At 40.5% G+C, this 25,213-nt stretch overlaps 1 pseudogene across 1 annotated transcript; it reads right to left on the bottom strand.

The window, feature by feature from the left end:
• Nucleotides 1-23,690: 23,690 nt before the first annotated feature.
• Nucleotides 23,691-24,469, bottom strand: LOC307094535 (small ribosomal subunit protein eS1-like; annotated as a pseudogene). The gene has a single exon. The product of its transcript is annotated as a small ribosomal subunit protein eS1-like (transcript).
• Between the last annotated feature and the right edge of the window lie 744 nt (nucleotides 24,470-25,213).

The following is a 25,213-nucleotide window of genomic DNA, read 5'->3' as shown; positions in this document are numbered from 1 at the left end:
TGTGAGTCCTTTTTTCTGAGGTGAGTCGCTTGTAGACAGCATATATATATGGGTCATGTGTTCTTATCCCTTTTTCTCTTTCTTATAATTTATATTTTTCTGCTAAAATTCTCCATCTGTTTGTTCATGTTTTCTGACATCTTCCCTAGATCCTCTTACATATTTATCAGTTTTTAAAAATTCCATGTTTTGTAGTTCTAATATTCTTGATGCTTCTGTTCAGATAGTTTCTGTTTCTAGTTTTTAAATTTAAGTTTACCAAGTTTTGTGAACTAGTGTCTAATCTACTAAGTCTGTCCTATAGAATAGTGTCAATTTTTTTACTGAGAGCCCATATTTGTTTCATTATTATGTGTACGTTTTATTTTAAGTTCTTTAATATGTTTTAAATTGTGCTTTACAGTCTTTATTAATTCCTCTTTTTTCTTTACTTTTTGAGATCTGTGCCAATTTACTGATTTTTCTCATGTTTTTTTTCCTCTTTTTCACATTATCTAGAATATTTTTTATTGTATTGTAGACATTATTGATATTACATTATAGTCTTAGTAAAATGTTGACTTTTGTTTAAGTAGACAGTTAATATTTTACAGTTTTTTTATTATTTTGAGGCTTGCTTTTTAGTTTTATTGGAAAAATTCTATAGTTAATTTTTTGTAGGCCTATATTAGCTACTTCTCATGTTTTTTTTTAAAAAATTACAATTAATTCCTAGCTTAAATTCCAAAAGAGAATTGTGGTATGGTAATTTCCCTTATCCATGGGGAAATAACTTCAAAAAGCCCCAGTGAATGCCTGAAACCCCAGATGTAATTGAACCATTGCAATATATACTGTGTTTTTTCCTACACACACATGCCTATAATGAAGTTTAATTTATAAATTAGGCACAGTAAGATATTAATAACAGTAACTATTAATAATACAGAATAATTATAACAGTATCTATACTAATAAAAGGGTAATATGCTAATTAGGGCAGATGTCTTCCAGATGTCCATCTGGATGTCCACTTGGACAAAGCCACAGCAGTTGTGAGGCCTGGGGCTCAGGCTTCACAGCCACCATGGCTGGCAGTGGCAGTAGCAGTGGGGTGATGGGGGCGGTGCCTTCCCCTGATCAGTCCAGTCGCCTCCACCAGAGGGAGGTCAGACTGTGGCTTGAGTGGGCCTAAGCCATCAGTAGGACATTCACTGAGGACTCCCAGACTGTGAGAGGGGGCAGGCTGGGCTGAGGGACCCCCCAGTGCACAAATTTTCGTGCATTGTGCCTCTAGTAATGTAATAAAAGTTATGTGAATTTTGTCTCTTTTTCTCTCAAAACATTTTAATGGACTGTACTCATGCTTTGTTTTGTGATGATATGAGATGATAAAATGCCTTATTGAGAACATTCACCTCTTTACCTGCAAGACACACTTTATTTATTTTAAAGCTTCTCTTTGGCATATTGGAATTATCAGAATTACTACTCTTGTGTTTTGGGACCATGATTAAGTAAAATAAGGATTACTTGAACATAAGCACTGTAATACTATGACAGTCAATTTGATAATCCAGAAGGCTACTAAGTGATGAATGGGCAGGTAGCTGATATAGAGTAGATAAGCTGGACAAAGGGATTATTCATGTTCTAGATGGGACAGAGAGGGATGGTACAAGATTTCATCATGCTACTCAGAATGGTATGAAACTTAAAACCTATGAATTGTTTGTTTCTGGAATTTTCCATTTAATATTTTCAAACTGTAGTTGACTATATATAGCTGAAACTGCAGAATGTGAAACCATGGATAATTAACTGTATATGTTAATCTATTTTAAGGGTTTAACATCAGAAATTTCTCAGTAAAGTGCCTATTTAGAAGTCATGGGTTTGCCATTCATCCATCCATCCATCCATCCATCCATCCATCCATCCATCCATCTGTTGCTATTGGGAATAGGATTCTTTAAAGAAGTCATAGGAAATGCATTTTGAGGACCTATGCATAGGAGGATTGGAGGGTTTGTGGCAAGATTTATTGGAGCAAAAACAAAGGACTGTCTCCAGGTGTCTGCTGTCATATTCATGACCAGATAGATGGCTTAGCTTTGTTTCACTGTGGAAGAAGTCAGCCTCAAGGGCCATAAGCCCACACTTGCTTTCACCAAGCCCAGGGATACCAGAGTACAGAGATGCTGTGCATTGGTATCTGAAACTCTGGTAGTCTAGTTTAGTTTCTGTTCCTGTCTGGCTTGCAGCTGGTACTGCACTTGGGCCACACTTGGGTACACCACAGCTGCTAAGGTGAGAGAGAGAGAGAATGTGAATGTACCAGCCAAACTCAGGCCTTCGTTAAGCTTTGATTATGTCTTCTTGGGTTTGGGAAGGGGTAAGCTTTCTTTCAAACTAACCAATCTCTTTCCTGACTCTTTTCAGGCTTGTGCTGGACCCTCCCCCTATCCAATTTCTTTCCTGGATCTTCCAGGGTTTCTTGTTCTTCTCCAATCCAATCCTTTTGCCAGATTCCCCCAGGCTAGACTCCTTTCCTTTTTAGTCACCATTTTGGCTCCTACTGTGCATGCCTCACAGTAGAAGGATCTCGCCCTGCACCATCTTGGTTTCTGCTGCAGATGAGCCTTCCAAAGAAAAGGCCCCTTTACTGTTTATTCCTCTCCCCATAATCTTGGGGAACATCAGGTTGTTCCTGGGGATACTGGAAAACCGATCCTTCCTTCCCACTAGGGGGTTAGAGTCTGTTTGGTGGAGGATATGGCTGTCTCCTGGGGTGTCTCGAAGCTGTAGTTTCCAGACTTAATCAGGCTTATCCCACCTTTCCCCTTCTCTTTTGTTAATAGCTAATTGCCTATGCTAACACATCTAATATCCCCATGAGAATTAGGAGGATATTAGCAGCAAGAGGCAGGTTCTTAGACTTTAGAACAGAACATGTACACAGGGTCGTAGGAAGTCTGAAGTAAACGTATGAGTTTCTGGTTTAAGGAGGTAGTGGGAAGGCAGAGCCATGGAGAAAGTAACATTTGAATTGGATCATGAAGGAAGGAAGGAAGGAATGAGGGAAGAAAGGAAGGATGAATTTACATTATGAGGTTTGATGGAGGAAAATACATTCCAGGTATAGCTAAGGTATATAAACAATTCTAGAGAACTGGTAAAAATCACCTTGTTAAAGTCTTTTACTTCTCAAGTGCCTTGCCAAGTGATTTATGACTCAGGTTCTGGTAATAAATTTCAACTCTGCTACTTATTAACTGGGTAGCAATTTATGTAATCTCTTAACCTTGTTTTCATCATGTATTACGTATGGATAATTATAATACTACTTAATATAGTTACTGTATACATGAAATGAGATAATGAATATAAAATTCTTAGAAAAATATTTACATGCAGCATACTAAAATATTATTTACTTTGCAGGTATTTGAGAGCATAATTTAAAAAGATGACAAGCTTGTATGTTCATCAGATATATTAAATGTGACTATCTCATAACCTTTAAAACAGATATTTAAAACTATTGCTATTGTTGTTACATTATTTAATTTTTCATAATATTTTCAAGATTAGTCATTATTTATTGAGAACTTTCTATAAAGATAGACATTCCTGTCTTTTTTCTTTAATCCTGATTATTACTCAGGGATACAGGTCATAACAGTAGACAGAGAAATATGCTTTAAACTTGGCTTTGAAAGACTTAGGTCAATAAGTATCTAACCAACCATAAAAAAATAATTTTTCAGTTCTTTAGTTATATTTAATTTACCTTTGAAACTTATAATCAGTCTGTGTCATGTTTGGTGACCTTGACTTTTTGACATCATTGCCAAGTATTCAATCGCTATTGTATAAATTCATGTTCTTGACATATATCTAGTAATTGATCTATTCTTTATCATATTAAACCTATTTGGATTTAGAAGGATGGGCTTCTTTCTAATTAAGCTTAACTGTTATAAGATTAAATTGCAGATTGACACTGACAGTTTATTTTATGATATTGTTTATTTGGCATATAGGAAAACACTTAGTAATTTACTCTACTAAACTGTCAAATAGATTGTTCTGTAAGCCAGAATTTAGCTTTATAGTTTCAAAAAAGTGTTGACACAAAATGACAGAAATAACCATGAAAATAATTGAGTATCTAGGAACAAGAATTCCATTTAAATATCGTATAGACTTTTAATAGAAAATTACATATATGTATTGGACTTTAATATTATATATAGAAAATCTGTGAAGAAGACACATTACTCTGGTGAAATAAATATTGTTCATAGGAGTTGAGATGTCATAGGAGACATCCACATGTTTAAGAACATCAGAAAGGAGACATGATGTTATTAATACAGAATTCTAATATGGAGAGTAGCATTTTTGTTCCATTGTAAATTAAAGTTCATAGACATTTTGTAATATTTGTTGAATTGTTTCTACTTTTGCAGGTAACAAAAACATATATTAAATATTACTTTAGATTTCAAGATGCTTACAGTTAGATAAAACATATTTGTATGGGCTAATAAAATGAAAACATTACCTTGTTCAACCAAGGTATAGCATTACTTTATAAATAAGAAAATTATATTTTACTTTAGTAATTAATAAATATTCAAAATTTTATGGCAGAATTGGGTGGCTCAATCAGAGACTTCTAAAAGTCTTTTCTTTGTTTTTACACTTAACATTAAAAGACAGCTGTGTTTCATTTCCCCCTTCCATAAAATGGGCATTATTGTCATGCTTTATAAATTTTATCATAATCATTGTGAGGATTAACTGAATAGATACTTATACAGACAGTATTAAGTATTAAGAACATATTAAGGACTCATTAGGTGAAGCTATCATTATCATCAGCAGCAGCAACATCATTTTATGTTCTATTTGAACTGGAAAGAGCGTATTTAGTGCTGTAGAAATTTAGATGAAAGACAGATGAATGAGGAATACGGAAACAGACTCTCAGCCACTTGGTTGAAGACCACAGTACAGTATAGTGGTAAAACTAGGGACTCTAGAGCAAGACTATTTGGGTGTAAGTCCTCTGCCACTTACTAACAGTGGAACCACAGACAATTTATTTACAATTTTAAAAGCTTTAGCTTCTTCAGTTTATAACACTAAAACCTATGCTGGAGTGTGTCAAAAGTACAAATATCCAGTATATGTAAGATTTTACTTACTACTAATCAGACAATTTAATAAAATTTGGCAATTGGTTAATCAAGTCGAGATAGACAAAGAAAAAAGGTATTCAAACTTTCTTTTAGTGTATACATAAAGCTTACTTCTCAAATTTTAGTACATTAAGGTTGGATTTTGCCAAGGCTATAAATGAAATTTTACGATGTCTTAATAACAACAAAAAATAATTATTTTGCAATATCTTTTCCATTTTACTTTTAAACTATTTTTATCTTTTATATAAGGATTTCTAAATGAACTGTATTTAATAAAAACTTTTTCTTTAAAAGGTTATCAATGTGATTAGTATTGAAATAAAGCTGATAAGTAATATACATTGTGGTGATATAAATATTACACTAGATTTTTCTCTATTATAATTATTAAAAAATTTGAAAAGTTTGGTGCCTGTTTTGTTAGTCTAACAGAAACAATAGGAACACAATCTTAGCATTTTGTGATATATGACTCATTCCCAGCAGAGTAAATTATATATCACTAGAGGCCCAGTGCACAAAATTCGTGCACTCATCCCAGCCTGCACCCTCTTTAATCTGGGACCCCTTGGGGGTTGTCCAACTGCTGGTTTAAATCAGCAGTTGGACATCCCTCTCACAATCCAGGACTGCTGGCTCCCAACTGCTCGCCTGCCTGCCTGCCTGCCTGCCTGCCTGCCTGATTGCCCCTAACCACTTCTGCCTGCCTGCCTGATTGCCCCTAACCACTCCTCTGCCAGCCTGATCAATGCCTAACTGCTCCCCTGCCAGTCCAATCGCCCCCAACTGCCCTCCCATGCTGGCCCGGTAACCCCCAACTGCCCTCCCCTGCCAGCCTGGTCGCCCCTAACTGCCCTCCCTTGCTGGCCTGGTTGCCCCTAACTGCCCTCCCCTGCTAGCCTGATCACCCACAACTACCCTCCCCTGCTGGCCATCTTGTGGCGGCCATCTTTGACCACATGGGGCGGCCAACTTTGACCACAAGGGGGTGGCCATCTTGTGTGAGGGTGTGAGGGTCAATTTGCATATTACATCTTTATTATATAGGATTAGAAGTAGAGTTTTAACCTCCCACTGTACAAAGGGAAATTTTACATTGATAAATATCAGCCCTTATGTATTAATGTATATATCTATTCTAATAAAAGAGTAATATGCTAATTAGACTGGGAGACCTTCTGGATGTTCTTCTGGACAAAGCTGGGGGCTTAGCTGGCCTGCAAACCACCCCCAAATGTCCCTCAGCCCCTCACCTAGGCTGGCCATGTCCCCCAGCGGGGACCCTCACCCCGATGGGGGCGTGGCCAGCCTGCAAATGGCCATCAGCCCCTCGCCCAGGCTGGCACGCTCCCCAACCCTGATGGGGCTTGGCCAGCCTGAAAACAGCCCTCAGCCCGTCACCCAAGATGGCCACACCCCCAAGTGGGGACCCCCACCCTGATGGGGGTGTGGCCAGCCTGAAAACCACTCCAGCCCCTCGCCCAGGCTGGCCCCGACCCCCAAGGGTACCCCCACCCTGATCCAGGATCCATTTCAGGACAGACCAGCCAACCCCCACCCTTGCACCAGGCCTCTATCTATACTAATATAATAAAAGGGTAATATGCTAATTAGAGCAGGAGACCTTCCAGGGGACTTTCCGGACATCCTTCCAGGCAAAGCCATGGTGGCGGGGCCGATGTAGAGGCTGTTAGGGGTGATCAGGCCAGGAGGGGGTGGCAGTTGGGAGTGATCAGGCTGGTGGGGGGGGGTCAGTTGGGGGCAAGCAGGCCAGCCTGGGGGGCCAGTTGGGGGTGAGCAGGTGGCAATGGGGGATAGTTGGGGGGCAATCAGTCTTGCAGGGGGGGCAGTTGGGGTCAAGCAGGCTGGCTGGGGCGGGGGGGGAGGATTGCAGGTGGGCAGGCTGGCAGGGGAGGTAGTTGGGGGTGAGAAGGCTGGTGGGGGGGCAGTTGGGGGCAAACAGGCTGGCAGGCAGAGTGGTTAGGGGCAATGAGGCAGGCAGGCAGGTGAGCGGTTAGGAGCCAGTAGTCCCGGATTGCGAGATGAATGTCCCTGTGGGATCGGGCCTAAACCGGCAGTCGACATCCCCCGAGGGGGTCCCGTATTGGAGAAGGTGCAGGCTGGGCTGAGGGACACCCCTCCCCCATGCACAAGTTTCATGCACCGGGCCACTAGTGTGTGTGTGTGTGTGTGTGTGTGTATGATTTCTAATGACTTTAAACTTGGAATGTATATATTATAAAATATTAATATTACTAATTTAATACTAAGAAAAAATTAGAAATGAGTAAGGAACAAAAAATAGTTCACTTTTATTTCCTTTGTCCTTTGAAGAGTAATATCTAAGGCACACAATTTGAACAATCAGGGTATATTAAATATCTATTGCTACATAACAAATTACTGTATTCTAAAACTTAGCAGATTAAAACAACAAACATTGATTATTTCACAGAATTTGTGAATCAGAATCTGGCAGGGACTTAGCTAAGGTCTCTCATGTAGATGCAGTCAAACTGTTGGCCAGGGATGAGGCCTCACGCTGAAGGCTCTACTAAGAGTAGAGTCTGCTTTGGATCTCAATGATATGGCGGTGGGTAGGCTTTAGTTCCTCTCAGGTTGTTGCATCTAAGGCCTCATTTCCATCCTGGCTGATGGCCAAGCCCAAGGCCTCTCTGTTCCCTGTCATTTTGGCCTGTCAATGGGGCAGTTCACTACATTAAACCTGGCTATCCCTAAAGAGAGTAACTCAAGAGAGAGAGAGGTTTCAAGGCAGAGGCCACAGTGTTGTATAACCTAATCGTGGAAGTGTCACACAATCACTTCTACTGTACCTGTTAGTCATTCATTCCAACTCTGGTTATGAAGTGAGAGGGGACTTCATAGGGATGTCAACAGTATGAGGAAGGGATCTTTGGGATCCATTTTGGAGACTGGCTACCATGGAGGAAAAGTGGTTCTCCTTACTTCCTGAAAAACACAGAGCTACTACTCTACATTATTTTTAAGGCTCTTGGGGCTATATCCCCTGCCTGGGTGGTGAATTCTATAGCAGTAGCCAACAAGCTCAATAAAGGTTTTCCTTATTGATTATTTAATATAAAAGGCAGAAAGCCCTAGTATAAGCAGATGTTTACTTATTTTTTCTCTTAACACATTTAAGGGAATTTTTTTTTTTCATAACACATTTAGCCCGTTTGGCCAGCCCTTTGAGGTCAAAATCTCTCTATAAAGCAAATTGGAAGGAGGCCTTATTAAAGATATTCACATAAGGCACTAGAATTCCTTTTATGCAATTTTACTTCTAGAGTTCATCTTTACAAGGCTATTCATCTGCAGCCAAGGCTAGGTCTTAAAAGAGTTCTTTTGCAAATTAGGACTCCTTAGCTCTCTTTTTTGAACAAGGGAATAGGCTAAAACTGGAATAATTTCCAATAGATTGTTTAAGGAAGGTTGCAGTTGGGTTATCTGTATGACCAGTTGACATATGTAATAAGATTTGAAGACTTGGTGAAATATTAAGTTTAACATATCAATCAGTGGTTTATCAAATTATCACACTTGGCTGGTAGAGGAATTTTATTTCATTTAAATTGTGTGTATTTTTCACTCAGAATAGATGAATGAAAGAGTATTTAAGCTTTCCTCCTGATTCAACTATATATTTTTTTTCTGGTCATCCAGGCTTCAGTGCTTGCTGTGTAATTGATTCTGGGCATCTGGTGAATGGCAGGCAAGCAGCAACACCAGGGTTTTTTGTGTTTTTTTTTTTTTTTTTCCAAGATACTGCTTTATTACTTCTTTACATACGTAGTTTAGCCTGCATTTTGGAGTTGAACTTAAGTGCTTACACAACTATATCAAAGAAGTGATTATTGCTTTTTCTACTGCCTTAAGCTATAGATGGCTTGAGAAGAGTATCAGGACAGAGAATAGTTTGGCTCTGAATAATGGTATTACTTTTTCAGCATAGTTAACCATTGTTCTCATCTATGTGCTCCTTTCTCAAGAGGTATGCATCCAGTCCTTTTGCCATGTGACTGCCTTCTACTAGCAGAATATACTTACCATGTCATTGGGAAGCTTGGAAATGTGACTTAATTTGTACAATAGCAAAAATGCTCTCCATAAGCCTGGGTCTAACAATAAGATACAATGAGTTGAGCTGAGCAGAGTGTTGTAGCAGCTCTCAGACCTTTGAGTGATAAATGAATATTTATTGTAGCAACATATTTAAATTTTAGAGTTGTTTGTTTCTATAATCAAATATGATTAATATACTATATAACTGAAATTATCATATCCTGTGATGAACTGTGTAGGCACGTGTCATGCCTACCAACCATAGAACAGGCTGTCTCCTTGCATGTCTTGAGGGAAAGGACTTGCTGCACCATTCATTATTTCACACATGTGAAAGAAATTAGGAATAACACTTTCAACTGAAGAATATCTATAAATGTATGTTTTCTCTCTATATATAAAAGATGGTGGTGAACAGCTCAAGTTTAGAAAGAGAAGAGTGGTACATTTCAATATATTGTAAGGATTTTTTTTATATGTATATATTTTTATTGTTGACTAGAGGCCCGGTGCACAAAAATTCATGCACTTGCAGGGGGTGTCTCTCAGCCCAGCCTGCATGCTCTCACAGTTGGGACCCCTTGGGTAGGGTCCAGTCCCATCACAGCATGGCTCTGGTTCCCCAGGCCAGTGGGACGGGAGGGAGGGACCAAGAGGCCAGTCCAATTGCAGCATGACTCTATTCCCCGGAGCCTGCGGGCGGGGAGTAGGGACCACGATTCCCAGATCACAGCATGGCTCTGGTTCCCCAGAGCTTGCAGGCCAGGGGTAAGGACCAAGAGGTCAGTCCGATGGCAGCATGGCTCTGGTTCCCCGGAGCCTGTGGGCAGGGGTAAGGACCAAGAGGCCAGTCCAATGGCAGCATGACTCCATTCCTACAGCTCCCTCCAACCACCTTGCCGCAGGCAGCCAAGACCCACGACTAACTCCCACCGTGGGTGACCGGGACCCAGGACTGACTCCTGCCGCAGGCAGCCAGGACCTGGGACTGACTGCTGCCATGGGTGGCTGGGACCCAGGACTGACTGCCACCATGGGTGGCCGGGAGCCGGGACTGACTGCCGCCGTGCTGGCTGGGACCCTAGCCTGGTGTTTGGTCGTCCATTTGGTCATCCGTCCAATTGTTTAGGTTGTGACGGACACTGGCTCTTTATAAATTAGGATAGTAGTAAAGATGTCTCCCATTTATCCCCTTAAATCCCCATCCTTCCCCCTAAGCCCCCCACCAAGGTCTTCACTACCCTATTGCCTGTGTCCATTGGCTATGTATATCTATAATAATAAAAGCATAATATGCTAATTAGACCAGATGTCCTTCCGGACAACCTTCTGGACAAAGCCGGGGCTGCAAGGGAAGTCCGGGTCCCGGGAGCCAGAGGGAAGCTGGTGCTGGCAGCCGGGGAAGGAAGGGCTACTCTTGCACGAATTTCATGCATTGGGCCTCTAGTAAGTATATAAGTTCATTGGTTTATACCTTCTTGTTGCCCTAACTTCACATCAAAGTATTCCAGTCTATTACATGCCTTTATTCTTAGAGTTTTATTTCATTGGTCAATATATTTTGTTGATTAGATTCCACAAATAAGTGAAATCATGTGATATTTGTCTTTCTCAGATTGGCTTATTTCACTTAGGATAATATTCTCCAGGTCCATCCATATTATCCCAAAGTGTAAGAGATCCTTTTTTTTCCAGTTGCATAGTATTACATTATGTAAATGTCCCAGAGCTTTTTTTATCATTCATTTACTAATAGGCACTTGAGCTATTTCCAAATCTTAGCTATCTTACCTAATAATAGACAAACATGTAAATTGACCGTACCACTGCTACGCCCACAGCCAATCAGAGTGAGTATGCAAATTAGAAGGCGCAGAATGGCCAGGCGGGGCAGAACGCCTGCTATGAGAGGGAGGGCGGGGGGCGAAGGGACCTACAGGAGCAGCACTCTGGCCACAGCGAAGATGAAGACTGTAGACTCCGGAGTCTGCAGTGAAGACGAAGATGGCAGTCTGCAGCGAAGATGGCAGACTCCGGCCAGAGTCTACAGTGAAGCAGTAAAGATGAACCAGCCGGAGTCTGCAGCGAAGACAAAGAAGGCAGACTCTGGCCAGAGTGAAGACCTGGGTCCTGGGTGCCAGAGGAAAACTGGTGCTGGAAGCCAAGGGAAGGAAGGCCTATTACACAAATCTCTTCATGCAATGGGCCTCTAGTCTATAATAATAAAAGCGTAATATTCTAATTAGACCAGACGTCCTTCTGGATGAAGCCAGGGCTGTGAGGGAAGCCTGGGTCCCGGGTGACTGCAGGTGGCCAGAAAGAAGCCCAGGTCCTGGGTGCCAGAGGGAAGCTTCGGTCCCAGGTGCTAGAGGGAAGCCAGTGTCGGTAGCCGGGGTAAGAAAGGCCTACTCTTGCATGCATTTCGTGCATCAGGCCTCTAGTTGTAAATAACGCTGCTATGAACATAGGGGTGCATATATTATTTCTGATTGGTGTTTCAGAATTTTTAAGATATATTCCCAGAAGTGGGATCACTGGGTCAAATGGAAGTTCCATTTTTAATTCTTTGAGGAAACTCAATACTGTTTTCCATAGCGGCTGCACCAATCTGCATTCCCAGCAGCAATGAACTAGTGTTCCCTTTTCCCTGCATCCTCAACACTTTTTGTATGTTGAATTTTTGATGATAGCCATTCTGTTGTTGTTTTTTTTAAGTTAAAATTTTTATTGTCATATGCATTATTTTCATTCCCCAAACCATTATTTTTTAAATTAATTTAATTATTTTTTGTTAAAAGTATTACATATGTCCCTTTATTCCCCCATTGTCCTCTCCCAGCCTACTCCCATCCCCAGCCCACGCCTTCAAATGCCCTCCCCCATGGTCTGTGTTTATTGGTTATGTTTCTATGTATATAAATTCTTTGGTTGTTCTCTTACCCCCCACAATCCCTCCGTTCTCTGGGTCTATTTTTATTCATCAGTTTATGTTATACTCCATAAGTGAGGTCATGTGATACTTACCTTTCTCTGACTGGCTTATTTCAATTAGCATAATACTCTCCAGGTCTGTCCATGATATTGCAAATGGTAAGAGTTCTTTCTTTTTTACAGCGGTGTAGTATTCCATTGTGTAGATGTGACACAGGTTTTTAATCCATTTGCTAATGCATACTTAGGCTGTTTAGCTATTGTCAGTTGCGCTGCTATAAATATAGGGGCACATCTATTATTTCTGATTGGTGTTTCTGATTTCTTGGGATATATTCCTAGAAGTGGGATTACTGGGTCAAATGGCAGTTCCATTTTTAATTTTTTGAGGAAACTCCATACTGTTTTCCATAGTGGCTGCACTAGTCTGCATTCCCATCAGCAGTGTACCAGGGTTCCCTTTTCTCCACATCCTCACCAACACTTGTCGTTTGTTGATTTGTTGACGACAGCCATTCTGCCAGGCGTGAGGTGATATCTCAATGTGGTTTTAATTTGCATTTCTGTGATGATTAGTGACTTTGAGCATTTTCTCATAAGTCTCTTGGCCATTTGTATGTCCTCTTTGGAAAAATGTCTATTCAGGTCTTCTGCCTATTTTTTAATTGGATTATTTGTCTTCCTTTTGTTGAGTTGTATGAGTGCTTTATATATTTTAGATATTAACCACTTATCAGATGTATCATTGACAAATATGTTCTTTCATCCAGTGGATTCCCTTTTCATTTTGATGGTGGTTTCTTTTACTGTGCAGAAGCTCTTTATTGTGATGAGGTTCCATTTATTTATTTTCTCCTTTATTTATTTTGCCCTAGGAGGTGTATTGGAAAAAATTCTGCTACATAAGATGTCTGAGATTTTACTGCCTATGTTTTCTTCTAAGATTTTTATGGTTTCATGCCTTACATTTAAGTATTTTATCTGAGTTTTTTCTTGTGTGTGGGATAAGTTGGTGTTCTAGTTTTATCTTTTTGCATGTATCCATCCAGTTTCCCCAACACCATTTGTTGAAGAGGCTATCTCCATTGTATTTATTGCCTTCTTTGCCAAATATTAATTGATCATAATGGTGTGGGTCAATTTCTAGGATTTCTATGATCCATTGGTCTATATGTCTGTTCTTGTGCCAGTACCAGGCTGATTTGGTTATAGTTGGCTTTGTAGTATAGTTTGATATCCAGTATTGTGATCCCTCCAACTTTGTTCTGCTTTCTCAAGATTTTAGCAGCTATTTAGAGTCTTTTATGGTTCCATATAACTTTTTAGAGTATTTGTTCTAGTTCTGTGAAATATGTTATTTGTATTTTAATGGGGATCGTGTTGAGTCCATAGATTGCTTGGGTAGTTTAGACATTTTAATGATGTTAATTCTTCCAATTCATGAACATGGTATATGTTTTCATTTTTTTTGTGTCTTCCTCTATTTCTTTTTTTCAATGTTCTATGGTGTTCCAAGTACAGGTTTTTTCACCTCATGGTTAACTTGATTCCTAGATATATTATTATTATTACTAGAAGCCCGGTGCACGAAATTCGTGCACGGCGGGGGGTTGTCCCTCAGCCCAGCCTGTACCCTCTCCAATCTGGGACTCCTGGAGGGATGTCCAACTGCCCGTTTAGGCCCGATCCCACCAGGATCGGGCCTAAACGGGCAGTCGGACATCCTTCTCACAATCCAGGACTGCTGGCTCCCAACTGCTTGCCTGCCTGCCTTCCTGATTGCCCCTAACCGCTTCTGCCTGCCAGCCTGATCACCCCCTAACCACTCCGCTGCCAGCCTGGTTGATGCTTAACTGCTCCCCTGCCAGCCTGTTTGTCCCCAACTTCCCTCCTCTGCCAGCCTGGTCACCCCTAACTGCCCTCTCCTGCAGGGTTGATCACCTTCAACTGCCCTCCCTTCCAAGCCTGGTCCCTCACAACTGCCCTCCCTTGCAGGCCGGGTGCCTCCCAACTGCCCACCCTTGCAGGCTGGGTGCCTCCTAACGGCCCTCTCCTGCTGGCCATCTTGTAGTGGCCATCTTGTGTCCACATGGGGGCAGGATCTTTGACCACATGGGGGCAGCTATATTGTGTGTTGCAGTGATGATCAATCTGTATATTACTCTTTTATTAGCTAGGATAGAGGCCTGGTGCACAGGTGGGGGCCAGCTGGTTTGCCCTGAAGGGTGTCACAGATAAGGGTGGGGGTTCCCTTGGGGTGTGGGGCGGCCTGAGCGAGGGGCCTGTGGTGGTTTGCAGGCCGGCCATGCCCCCTGGCAACCCAAGGGGAGGCCCTGGTATCTGGAATTTATTTTCCTTCTACAATTGAAACTTTGTAGCCTGGGGCGGCAGCCATTTCTGGGGCGGCAGCCATTTTGGTGGCAGTTAATTCACCTTCTACAATTGAAACTTTGTAGCCTTAAGCGGGAGAGCCCGGCCAGGGTGTGCAACCCTGCTCTCTCAAGCTCCATTCTGCCGCCATTTGTTTGAATTTGTTTACCTTCTATAATTGAAACTTTGTAGCTTGAGTGGAGGCTTAGGCCTGCAACGGCTATGGAAAGCTTGGCTTGCTCTGTTACCTGGGAAACCTTGCTCTCTGTGGCTGTAGCCATCTTGGATTGGGGTTAATTTGCATACTCACCCTGATTGGTTGGTGGGCGTGGCTTATGTAGCGGAGTGGTGGTTAATTTGCATATTACCATTTTATTAGAGAGGATTATTATTATTATTGTTGTTGTTGTTGCTATTTGTTGCAATGGTAAATGGGATTTTTTTTAGTTTCTCTTTTGGAAAGTTCATTATCCTATATAATAAAGAGCTAATATGCAAATGGCTGTCAGGCCCTCATGCCATCACACCATAACAGCTCAGACACTCAACACTGGGGAGAGAGATATGGGGACCAGACAGGCACAAAGGAGCTTATGAGAGAGGAATGGGGACCAGCCAGGCTGCGGCCTGGAAGAGGGACAAGCCGCATGCCCTGTGGTTCCAGGCACCAGCAGCTGGGGCTGCGGTTCAGGAGAGGGAAAAGCCGCCCACCCCATGGTCCCAGGCACCAGCAGCTACACCTGTGCCTGCAGCCTGGGAGAGGGACAAGCCACCCGCCCTGTGGTCCCAGGTGCCTGCACCTGCAGTCTGGGCGAAGCCGCCCACCCACAGTCCCCTGCAGCTATGGCTGGCCCAGGCGAGGCCGGCCCAGGTCCTGGGTGCCTGTGGCAGGCCAGAGGAAGGGAAGCCCAGGTCCCAGAGGAGGGAATCCTGGGTCCCAGGTTCAGGGCAAGGCAGAGGTGGTTAGGGGTGATAAGGCCAGCAGGGGAGCAGTTAGGGGTGATCAGGCAGGCAGGCAGAGGTGGTTAGAGGCAATCAGGCAGACAGGCAGACAAGAAGTTAGCAACCAGTGGTTCCGGATTGCGAGAGGCAGTCGGACATCCCCTGAGGGGTCTCTGATTGGAGAGGGAGCAGGCTGGGCTGAGGGACCCCCCACCCCCGTGCATGAATTTCATGCACCGGGCCTCTAGTTAATGTATAAAAATGCCATCAATTTCTTTTCTTTCTTTTTTTAAATAAACATCTTTGGATTTATTTATTTATTTTTTTAGCATTACAAGTAGTTTTTATTAAGTTTTTAAAATTTATTTATTTATTTAGTTAGTTATTGTCTAAAGTTTCACAAATGGCTCCTTTTTTCCCGCTTGACACCCCTACCCCCAGCCATTCCCACCCTGGGCAAGCCCCCACCGCCCCAGTGTCTGTGTCCATTGGTTATGCTAATATGCATGCATACAAGTCCTTTGGTTGCTCTCTAACCCCCCTTCCCCTGCCATTTGTCTCTGAATCTATTCTTGTTCATCAAATTATGTTGATCATTATATCCCACATATGAGTGAGGTCATCTGATATTTATTTTTCTCTGACTGGCTTATTTCACTTAGCGTAATGCTCTCCAGTTCCATCTATGTTGTTGCAAATGTTAAAAGTTCCTTCTTTTTTATAGAGGCATAGTATTCCTTTGTGTAGATGTACCATAGTTTTTTAATCCACTCATCTGCTGATGGGCATTTAGTTTGTTTCCAAATTTTAGCTATTGTAAATTGTGCTGCTATGAACATAGGGGTGCTTATATCCTTTCTGATTGGTGTTGCTGGTTTCTTGGGATATATTCCTAGAAGTAAGATTACTGGGTCAAATGGGAGTTCCATTTTTAACTTTGCATCTCTCGGATGATTATTGACTTTGAGCATGTTTTCATATGTCTCTCAGCCTTCTGAATGTCCTCTTTTGAAAAGTGTCTATTTAGGTCCTTTGCCTATTTTTTGATTGGATTGTTTATCTTCCTTTTGTTAAGTTGTATGAGTTTTCTGTAAATTTTGGAGATTAAACCCTTATCTGAAATATCATTGTCAAATATGTTCTCCCATGCAGTGGGCTTTCTTGTTGTTTTGTTGATGGTTTCTTTTCTATGCAGAAGCTTTATATTTTGATGTAGTCCCATTGCCCTAGGAGCTGTATCGGTAAAGATATTGCTACGACATATGTCTGCTATCTTGCTGCCTATGGAGTCTTGTAGGATTTTTGTGGTTTTCCGTCTTGGGTTTAATTCCTTTAACCATTTTGAGTTTATTTTTGTGTATGGTGTAAGTTGGTAATCTAGTTTCATTTCTTTGCATGTATCTGACTAGATTTCCCAGCACCATTTATTAAATAGGCTGTTTTGACTCCATTGTATGATCTTGCCTCCTTTGTCAAATATTAATTGTTTACTTTTAGATAATATTATATGGATTCTCTATTTTTTGACAGTACTGCCATTCCTCCCTACTCTTCCTGGTGCTGTTTGTGTCACAATTACCCTGCCATATCAGCGTGTTGTTTTTATTTTTACTTTGAACAGTTAATTATTATTATTTTTGTGTGTGTGTGGAGTACAGTATACTATATTGATGGTATGTGACAATGTAGGGCTCTCTAAGCCATTCCCCTTCTTTAGGGAGTCTGAGATGGAAACTGGTTTGAGGCTTGGAAATTCTGTGTGTTAGAAGACTGTGTTGGGGCATGGATTCCTCAACAGCTGGAGACCTCTCTCGTCCTCCCTTGGTAATGCTGAAACTGGTATTCCAGTAAATTCTTACTACTTATAGGCCATCTGGAGTATAATATATACCACCCTGTTTTGTAATCCAATTGATCATCATATCAGGAAATAAGTTTGACAAAGTGGTCACTGAGGGCAATGGCAGCCTCAGCATCAAAGTTAGAAGAGTAGGTGTCATTGTTAAAGTCATAGGAGCCATGCTGGTTCTCAGTGTAGCCTAGGGCACCCTTGAGAAGGCTCTCTGATACATGCTTTACCACCTTCTTGATGGCATCATTCTTTCTCCAGATGGTAGGTCAGATCAATGACCAACACATTGGGGGTGAGGACACAAAAAGCGATGCCAGTGAACTTCCTAGTAAACTTAGGTGTGACCTTGCCCACAATGTTGGCAGCTTCATTAGGTGCAAGAATAATGTTTGGAGTAACCCCATGCTGTCATGCCAGTTTTCCAGATGGGCCATCCACAGTCTTCTGTCAGTGATGACATGAACTATGGTGCATCCATGATGTCAAAGTCATCTTGGATGACTTTTGTCAGGAGGGCAAAGCAGGTGGTGGTGCAGGGGGGATTGCTAACAATTTTGAGGCTGTTGTCATACTTCTAATGGTTCAGAGAACTGTATGGAGGTTGGGAACTCCAAAAATATGTGGACATTGGAAGGGCAGAGATGATGACCCTTTTGATTTCACCCTTCAAGTAGGCTCAAGGCCCAGTGGATTGCACAACATGTTCAGTACTAGCACCATTCTATTTGCTATGGGGACCATCTTCTGGAAGACAAAGATGGTCTTCCCATTGTTGACTAGTTTGGGGCTCTAAGCTTTGACTAAGCCATTGAAGTTGCCATGTGTTAAATCACAATGGAACATGGCAACCATGTCGTTTATGCAATGAAGAAGTAATTAATGATGACGGTCTCCTCTTAGTTGGAATTAAAAGCAGCTAGTGGCATCTGGGAACTCAATATGGAAAAATCTGTTTACTCTGACCTTAAATATCAGGTCTTAGGAATGTGTTGACATTGTATGATAACAAGTGGCTATTTCTGGAAGAAGAAAGAGCAAAGGGACAATTCTTTTAAGTAACTTAAAGATGAGAACAATTTTCTTTTATATTTACTAATATATTTCCCATTTTGATGCTCTTCATTCCTTTGTATAGATTCAAGTCTCCATCCAGTATAATTTTCCTGTGCCCCAAATTTTTCTTTATTATTTCCTCTGGTGCAGACATACTAGTGAAAATTTTTTGCAGCATTATCTTTGTATCTGGAATCTTTATTGCACCTTTTTGAAGGGTTTTTATGCTGTGGCCCCAGACTTTTATTCAGCAGAGAGTGATGTGCCACTGCATAGTTTGAGATGAGGCTAGCCATTGAGGCACTTCCAGCAGACCTCTAGGCTCTTAATAAAGCTGCAGGTCTCCTGGTTATGGCACTGGATCTGCAGAGGGATTTGTTTCAATTCAAGGCTTGACAAGAAAAGAGAACAGTTGTTCTGCACAGATTGCTAGATAAAAATATTACTAATAAGTGGTAATGATTTACTTGAAATAGGTCAACAGAAATTTGTAGTGTCATTCAAATATTGATTTCTTTTTCTAGCAAGATCTTTTTGAACATGAATTATGGCTTAATTTTAATTCCTGGGAAAGAACTGGAATAGGTTTGCATTCTATGTAGGTCTGTGCTTGATGTTCATGTTTTTTCTCTTGAAAATGCCCAATCTTTTAAAATATTGTCTCAGAAGTAGACAGCAATAGCCATTATCTTAATGATTTTGACCCAAGTACCAGAGTGGTTTGTCATTTGTCTGTAACTTTATTCTATTTTAATTTAGCTTTAGATATGTGAATATAATGCTTTATTTCTAGATAATTTTATAATTTAGTTTGAAGTAAAAAGAAGTTTTCCACCTCTAAAGACCTATAAGATGTTTCATACACAGGAACACCATAATTTTGTGGTTAACAGCCAGAGCTTATGTTATATAGCAATGCAATTAGTGAATTACCTTTTGTCAGTATATTTTTAGCATTATAAATGGGAACTCATGAATAATGATGTCATTTTTCTTGATTCTATGATAAAAGTTTTGCCTATTATATTTTGAAGCTAATCACTATCAGAAAGGCAGTTGGGTAGACATTTATAGATCTGGCTTTGTTATATAATGGTTGTGTGACTTTTGGCAAGATATTAAATATACAAACCTCAGTTCTCTTTCTGTAATATTGGGATAATGATAGTATTTAGTTCATATGATTAGTGTGACTTTAATGAGGTAATGTGTGTAAACCACTTAGTACAACATATGCTACATTTTGACTCAATAAATGTCAAGGATTATTATAATTAGCTGTTATGTTTAGAGAAAGAAATGTAAAAAATTAAATAATATTTATAATCTCAATTGTATGAATCTTTCAGGAAGCATGGAGTATAAGAGATAAACAGTTGAATAGATAAATGCTAATGGTTTTCTAATTTTTGGAATGTCTTAGTAACTAACAGAATACATATGGTTTCTTGAGAAGCTTTTTGCTGTAAATTGGCACTAATGGTACAATGCAATAAAGCCACTGGGCTTTCTGTGAGGAGGCATTGCTTTATCATGGCTTTGTCACTCACTATCACCCAATTTTTGCAGATAGACCTATTATCATCTCTTGCCTAACATGGGGGATAAACCTTTTCTGTAACCCCATGACAGAAGGGAGATAATTTGTAATTCATGGCCTGGAAGGACCACCGGAAGCCATGCATAGAGGAGGCTACACTCCTGACATAAGTAACTTAATGCCACCTGATATGGACTGAATTCTGTCCACCCAGAATTCATTTGTTGAAGTTATAATCCCTGGTTCTTCAGAATGTGACTGTATTTGGAAATAGGGACTTTAAAATGGTAATTAAGGTTAAATGACGTTGTTGGGGGCGGTGGCTAATCCAATAGGACTGATGTTCTGGTAAGAAGAGATTAGAACACAGACACACACAGAGGGGAGACCATATGAAGACACTGGGAGGTGATGGCCATCTACAAGCCAACATCTTGCCAACATTTTTTTTTCAACACATTTTATTGATTTTCCACAGAGAGGAAGAGAGAGGGATAGAGAGTTAGAAACATTGATGATAGAGAGACATCGATCAGCTGCCTCCTGCACAACCCCCACCGGGGATGTGCCCGCAACCAAGGCACATGCCCTTGACCGGAATCAAACCTGGGACCCTTCAGTCCGCAGGCCGACGCTCTATCCACTGAGCCAAACCGGCTTCGGCCATCTTGCCAACATCTTGATCTTGGACTTTTGGTCTCCAGAACTCTGTGTAAATAAATTCCTATTTAAATCACCGAGTCTGTGGTACTTGGTTATAGCAGCCCTAGCAAACTAATATAGCACTGGTTACCTTTGCTTCAAGTCTCCAGGTTAGCTTGACTTCTTCAAGGGCAAGGGGCCTCCACTATGTGTGCAGTGTCCATAAACATATGAGGAAGCTCCTTCCTGCTTAATAGAAAGAATTCAATGACCACAAAGTGAAACATGGCTGAACAGAAGTCACATTTATTTTTCTTTCTCTTTTAAGTTTATCTTTATTATTGAAAGTATTACAGATACCCCTTTTTTTTATCCATTGACCTCTGCTAGCCCGTCCCCGCCCCCCACCCCAGACCTTCATCACACTATTGTCTGTGTCCATGGGTTATGCACCTTAATCAATAAAGAAATTAAAAAAAAAGAAAGGACAATGCCTTCTATAAAATATTAGAAGAAGAAGAAGAAGAAGAAGAAGAAGAAGAAGAAGAAGAAGAAGAAGAAGAAGAAGAAGAAGAAGAAGAAGGAGGAGGAGGAGAAGGAGAAAGAAGGAAAGAAGGATCTTACCCTTGGAGAGACCTGGAAATTATTATTATGCTAAGTGAAATAAGCCAGTCAGAAGAAGACAAGTATCACATGATTTCACTCATATGTGGAATCTAAAGAACACAATAAACTGATGAACAAAATAAGTCCAGAGACATAGGAGCATGGAACAGACTGTCAAATCTGATAAGGAAGTCAGGGGTGGGTGGGAAGAGATCAACCAGAAGTCACATTTAAAAGACTGTTTTCCTTTTAGTGCTGCAGTTTGACGATAAATCTACTAAGTCCACTAAGATATAACAATGGGGCTACCTGCGGCTCTCTCCTGAACTTTGTGAACTAAATTTCCTTTACATAGAAAGATTTCTCTGAAGGAGGAGAACAAAGAAAAGAGTCAGGTACATCTTTCTAGTCTCTAGAGATTGATATATGAATGTTAGATGCTGCTGTCTAGCCTACAAGGAAAGTGAGTGCCCCCAAGACAAATGTACTAAAGTAGTGATTGCCTTTAGACAACCAAAGGGATATCCCAGCTATTCTGAATATTACCAAACCTTACTAGTGAAGGCTTCATGTTCTGAATAATAAATTACCATTTAATTCTGCTGTCAAAAACAGTAGGTTCATTGCAAAATGTGGGATGACTGTAACAACATTTTAAGTCAACACCCAGTATTTGTTTGCTGTTGTTACCATAACAATCTCTACAAACTTAACAGATTAAACAATACCCATTCATTAGCTCAGAGTCCATGAAGTCAGAATCTGGGCATAGTGTGGCTCAGCTAGGTTCTCTCAGCCTGGCACCTTACACAGCCTGATATCAAGGTGTCAGCTGGCCTGGACTCCTACCTGGAGGCTCTGGGGAAAATCTGCTTCCAAGCTCACTGGTCATTTTCTGAATCCAGTTCCTGGCAGTTGAAGGACTGATGTCCCTATGTCTTTGGGGATTGAAAATGAACAAAAGAGACTTAAATCAAAATAGAGTTGGGAAGCTACTAAAGGAGAGCTTTCACACGTGTGCCACTCATTGCAATTTGCAGACCCCAGCAGGAAGATGATAAAGTCAGTGAAAAGGTTACTTTTTATTTTTCTCAATGATATCACAGGGATCTCTAATTCTCTCCTCTGATTGGTTTTCTTTAGTACAGCTCCAGTGAATCTGCTAGCTTCTTAGAAACCAGATGGCAAAAGCAGGAAAATATATTCCTCAATACCTCCAGCATTCTATATGGAGTCCTTCGAAGTCCAGGAAATCTGACTCTCAAATACAGAGTGGGGTAAACGTAGGTTTACAGTTGAGAGTATGTGTGTGCAACACAGAATTTATTTTTGTATTATTATTTATTACCTATTGTATTATTTTCAGTGCAAACAACTATAAACCAACCTTTGCCCTCATCTCCTCCCACCCCCGCATCAATTTCCCCTGAGCATGCCTGTTCAGAAGGAAAGAGCACCTAAGGCCATGGGAGAGGGCAAATGGGTTTTGTACATTGAGGTTATTAAGAAATTTCTAGTGTCTACATGCAGTTCTCATACTTACAATTTTTATATATGTATTTTGAGTTAAAAAATGAAAATGATTTATAATATGAGTTTGTGGCAAGAATAGACCTTGGAGGAATGCCAAAAATTACTATGTAGCCCAGCCAATGGCTGAGGCTCTGGTTTCCTGGAACAGTTCATGACAGAAGAAGCAGATAGGTCTATTTCCTGTGTAGATTAGGTCATTTTTATGTAATAGTGACAATGAATTGGGAGCAAATGAACAAAATTGCCAGGTGGTAAACCCTGGGTTTACCTCAGGTCCTAATGATTCTTGGATTCTGAAATAACAAGCCCAAGAAAGTTCCTTCACATTTAGCAAGTTTGTTGTTGCTTTTTGTTTTGCTTTTGGTCAAAGATGCTTCCTTGGGAGCTCAGAAGCTCAAAGCAGGGCCAAAAGTCACAGAGGGTCTTGTCCCATAAGAAGCCAGAGGCAAATACCTGCTAGATGCTACTCTATAGTTTCTTCCTTATGTTATAAACTGCTACCATTGATCCTGGAACAAGACAACACTCATATACCATATTTTGAGATTAAGTGACTGATCCATCAATAGGGATAAATTTACATGTGTACAAACATATTTCAAAGTGTGGTAGCATGTAGGTCTGTGAGGTAAAATAGAAGGGCCCAAAATAAGTATCAAAGTAAGTCCTGCCTGCTAGAATGTGATTCATTTATTTGTTGTATCTTTTTTTAAAAAGAAATTTTATTAACCATCTCTAAAACCTTCAGATAACTACAGCTTAAAATAATCACTATCATTTCTCAGCTACTTAGGTATATAGATAAAATCCACATAACAGGACAGAAAAGTTCACATTATTATCAATTCAGAACATAATTCACCAAGCTGTAAGGTTATTTTTATATGATCAGAAATAAAATATCACAAATAAGATTTTTTCTTTGTCACCATTAAATTTCTGAATTTTAAACAGATTCTTGGACTGGAGGCTCGTATCCATCAGCTCGTTCAACTTTAGCACCTGTCTCATCCCCAGTAGCTTTTCCAGAACTGCTACCTTCACCAGGAAGCTCCATGAGTTTTCCCAATTCAAACTTGGGCTTCTTCAGCATTTTTACTTTTCTAACAAAGACAGCATGGAGCAGATAAATAGATTTCCAAGCCTTTTCTATGTCTTTTCCAATGCTGTCTGGAATCAATTTATTGACCACTTCTTTCAAGTCATTTGTCTGCACCTCTCGGGTCATGATTTCCATCATCTTCTTCCGGATTTGGTGATACTGAGCATAAGAGGTTTTCTGAATCTGATTGTTGTAAAATCAACACAGAATAGACAAAGCAAATAACCATCGGTAGCCTTGACATCAACATGAGCTTCAGTCATGGTCTCCACTTCTTGACCATGGAGCACATTTTGTCACAGGTAAGATCCATGCCATGGAAATTAGTCAGGCAGTGTTTGCCCTGAACATGCTCAGTAATTAGGTTGAATTTTCTAAATGCAACTCCATCATTCTGTACATCATCTAGGCTCAGTTCAAAAACATGATCCTGCAGATTCAATTTTGGTTCCTTGAGTTCTGGTGACTAGTGTTTTTTCAATATTTCTTATGTTGAACATAGCTGGTGCTTTCACATTATGCCAATCTTTCTTAGAAAATGGATCAACCACTTTCTTTTTGGCTCCCTTTTTGTTGCCTTTCATAAGGTGCTTGTTCTTGCCCACTGCCATGGTGCTGCTCAGAGAGCCAGAAGGGTCTCTTTGTTGTTTCTTTGATGTGGCACAGTTCCTGGTTACATCAGAGGCCCATACAAGTTTGAAGGTAGTTATGGTTGGGCAGAGGGGAGGGCTCTTTTTAGACTGATTTAGCCTTTAAGTGATGTGGTAAGAGAAGGAGAAAGTGAATGGAGGAAATAAAATATGCTATAGGGAATATTCTGCAGAGAAATATAGCGATATTTTTTCAGCAGTTTTATGAGCTATAACAACTGGTACTAAAAGCCAGAAATATTAGTTTAATGTGCATGTGATGTACACTTTAAAACACTAGGCAGAAAGCTTATGAATGGATTGTGAGTCTGGGTGTATCTACCTCCAAAGCCCATTTTACACACTGAGCTGTCATTAAAATCTGACTGGATATGCCACCTGGGTGACTTTTGCAAAAGTATAGTGCTTTCATATGTAAAATGATAGATCATCTCAAAAGCTTATTCTACTAGTAAGTCTGAAAACATGATAGCATTCCCAAGAAATTAGAAGGATTTCACAAGGACATTGGCAAAATCATCCCCTTTCAGGCCAAGAAGTAATTTCCCCCAACTTTGTAAAAACATTCACACCCATTTAACTTCAGTTTATTCAAAGTCCTTTGGTTGTAAATAAATTAAATGTTTCAACAAGGTTATTTCTTTTAGAAAATAGATAGCATAACAAATAACAGAACAATTGTCACCAGGAATAACTTCTATGGTTTTACTCATTTTA

The sequence above is a fragment of the Cnephaeus nilssonii genome, assembly GCF_951640355.1.
Source record: "Cnephaeus nilssonii genome assembly, chromosome: 3".
Classification (NCBI taxonomy): Eukaryota; Metazoa; Chordata; class Mammalia; order Chiroptera; family Vespertilionidae; genus Cnephaeus; species Cnephaeus nilssonii.
Note: the sequence above shows the minus strand (reverse complement) of the source record. Positions and strands in the feature narration are given on the sequence as shown.